Raw genomic sequence first — 3,726 nt, 5'->3', positions numbered from 1 at the left:
AAAGAAAGAAAGAAAGAAAGAAAGAAAGAAAGAAAGAAAGAAAGAAAGAAAGAAAGAAAGAAAGAAAGAAAGAAAGAAAGAAAGAAAGAAAGAAAGAAAGAAAGAAAGAAAGAAAGAAAGAAAGAAAGAAAGAAAGAAAGAAAGAAAGAAAGAAAGAAAGAAAGAAAGAAAGAAAGAAAGAAAGAAAGAAAGAAAGAAAGAAAGAAAGAAAGAAAGAAAGAAAGAAAGAAAGAAAGAAAGAAAGAAAGAAAGAAAGAAAGAAAGAAAGAAAGAAAGAAAGAAAGAACGAACAGGAAGAATTATACTGGCCAGTATACTTTAACTATCTAAATAGTAGTCTGATCCTCATCTTGTTCAGCTAACCATGACCTCACGGAATTGGTTCAGGCGTCAGCTCTGTGTCTGGTTCAGAGCAAAAGATGTATTTATAAATTAGATTAACATAATCAGTGATGAGAATAATATATTAAATTACTTAATTCACTTATGTTTTGATAATCTCAGATGCTAACAGCAGCACCCCGTCAGAGCCATTTTCTTTTAGTCCACCATTTTTGGAAAGTCCTTCACTATCACCAGAGAGCAAGCTCATGCTTTGTTGTTGCAATTCTCTCACTTCTATCACATAGTAAATTTTCTTTCTATACTAGTTTTGTGGAAAATAATTCAAATGGGTGAAATAAAAAATATTTTTTTACATATTTGAAAGCCAAACTCTAGATGCATTAAGTAAAAAGAACAATAACCTTGAAAAAAACAAAACCACCAGAGAAACCCACTTCCCCCCACTCCAGAAACCTCTCAGACTGTGTATCCTGCATTGAGCTATTTACAGATCACCAGAGAAAGCCAAAGTGATCTTGCATAAGCACTGCTGTCCTAGGACACTGACTGTAGTAAGACAATATGAAGATCTCTGCTACTTTTTCCTCTTAAATACAAACAGACTTTCCAAAGAAACAAAGACTGCGAAGTGGGACATTGTTTCAGAGAAGATGGAGGAAACCTCACTGTGAGAGGAAGGATTACTCTGCTTCTTGAAGCTTTTGGATTCCCTGAATTTCTCCGGAACATTAGTCATGCATCCTCCTCATGACCCTGTATTAAGGGTGATCCATGCTGATGAGATGTGATGGGCTCGGCTGGGTTTGCTCAGGAGTAGCCTGCCAAGCCTCTTGCATCTGGCTGATACTAAACAGAAACACATTCTCTTCTGGTTTATGCCTGGGCAAGCCATTTATCTAGCATTCAAAAAGCCTTCCTTGGTCAGGTTGTTTGGAGAGGAGGCACACCATACTGCTCAACCTGAGCTGGCTTAGCCTTTGGAAACATTACAGGCTTGGTTGCAGCTGAGCAGCAGCAAATGCAAGAGGGAGGGTTGTGAAGTGGCTTTGGGGTATTCTGAGCCGCTTGGACCCGGAGAAAAGAGGGCACAAACACAGTCCTCGGGCACATTTTAGAAGAGCCATTACATGGCTCTGCCTTCTAAGTTGTCAGGGGCCTCAGGTATTAGTGTGACACCACCAGCTACGAAGGCTTTCTGCCACATTGTTTTTGTCATTGCCAGAAGAAGGGAGGGCGGTGGGAGGTGATGCAGAGGGCATTAACACCCATGCTGTGTTGCTGGAGGATCCCGTCAGCGAGAAAGATAACGGCAGAATCGCACAAAGTGACTTGGACACATTGAACGATTACAGCTTGAGAACACGTGGGCCCGCTACAAGAGATTACAGATTTCTCAATGCATAATTCAGTATCATAAACATGTACACGACACTAACTCATTCTTCTGCTAGACTACTTTAATTTCTTGACAATAACATCGCTAAATTGACCTGGAAAGAAAAAGGCACTCAACATTTATAATTGATTTCTGTCCTATATCATTTTGGCTCCCCTCCTTCTCATGTAACTGCTAGTATGAGTTACTGCAGATTTAGTATTTTGTTACAGATTAATTCAATGGGATTTTTGACTAAGCTAGCGTCCAGAATGACTTTGCACTTGGTGACATCTGCGATGCCAGCATGCAAAATGATTCTTCTGGCATTTTTACAAATTCTATTGTACCACAGAGTATGTCTTGAGAAATCCAGCTATGGCCATATCTGATTTGGCTAAGAACACCAAGTAATATAACACAAATAACGATAATAGCTATTTTGCAGAAGTAACAGCTTCTGGCTCTTTTCATTGCCTCTCAGGCAGACTTGTAGCCCAGGTATACTTTCAGTGGTTTTTATATACCTGTCACAGTCAAACCTCTTTTAGATTTGACTAATATGACCAAACGGTTCTATTAGAACAGTCACATTATGATTCTTTTTTTTTCTGGTATAGAACAACTGGGATCTTAGAACAAAATCCTCCTTCTTCCAACTGTCTGCCATTCCTTCTACTGATGTATCTGCTAAAGCCCATTAGATATCTATCTTAGAATTATCTGTACAGATACATAGATATATCTATCAGACATAAATCTTAACATTTATACTCGGCTGTCTTCAAGATAGTTTTCACTGTCAGAATGGCTTTCTTTTCAAATCTTTTAGTTGGAGGATGTTCTGGTGATAGGAAGCCCAGATCTTAGAAAATTCCTGATGCCTTAAGAACCGAGGTCCACTGTCAGTCAGTCATTATAGTCCTCAGTATTTGCTGGAAGCGATTATGGTAAATTTATTTACCAGATTCAATTGTGTCCCCTTTTGCAGACTGCGTTTACATTGTTGTCAAAGGTACCCACTTAATTCTTAAGAGTATGATGCTGCTTTTCTTCTGATTACTCATCTGCATTTTGTGATTCACCTCTACTGCAACATTTTCATTGACATCATCCCTATGCCAGTAAAAACATGTTAATTTTCTTGCTAAACTGTTATTCATTAGCTTCAGCTTCAGATCCTGTCCTTTTTCCTGAATTAGTATTTTCTAACAATTGACCGTTTTTTTCATTGACTAGCTCCTCTCTTACTGCGTTACTGACACCATTGACAGTGGATGACCCTGGCTGAGACACCATACTGAAAAGGTTGTATGCATAGTGGCAAATCACTGAGATTGCCGGTAAAAAATCATTAATGTGTGAAACCTAAATCTGAACTATATAAAGAAGACAGGTATTTCTAAAATTCTTTACCTTTTTGTATTTAAACGTCTAGAAATTTGTAAAGAAGATATACATATACACCCCTTTATTTCTCATGTACAATACATTTTGAATAACTAAACCCTGGAAAGCACTGGTATTTGTTAGGGAAAAATGAAATCAGAGATGCCTTAATGTCGTTGGAAATTGCAAAGACACTTGCTCATTGCTTCCGTTAACGGAGACGGGAGAGAGACTGGGTATTCGACGCTTGGCAGCAACGAGCATGAGCTGGGTTAAAGTTACGCATCCCGTGTGCTGGGAGTACGAAAAGCAAAACGTAAATCCGTACGTAGCGCAGACGCGGGGCTATCGAAAGATGTAAAGCTGAAGTAACACACATTCCTGTATATTCCTGACAACGCCTCTTAGGCCACACGCTGCCGAGGGCACCGAGAGGCAAGGGACGAGCCGCAGACACCCAGAGCCCTTTACCTGCCCGCTCAGGCGGCGGGCTGCGAGGGTCACGCCTTCCTCCCTGCTCACAGACGTTACCGCTACTCCGGGTGCCGGTTACCGGGGCGGCCGGGCGCCGGGGCAGGGCGCAGAGGCCCCGGGGTGGGGCCGGGGCAGGCTCCGCT

Source organism: Athene cunicularia (assembly GCF_003259725.1).
Source record: "Athene cunicularia isolate RWA chromosome 3 unlocalized genomic scaffold, athCun1 chr3_part1, whole genome shotgun sequence".
Taxonomy (NCBI): domain Eukaryota; kingdom Metazoa; phylum Chordata; class Aves; order Strigiformes; family Strigidae; genus Athene; species Athene cunicularia.
The sequence above is the reverse complement of the archived record's forward strand: the minus strand, read 5'-3'. Positions refer to the sequence as shown.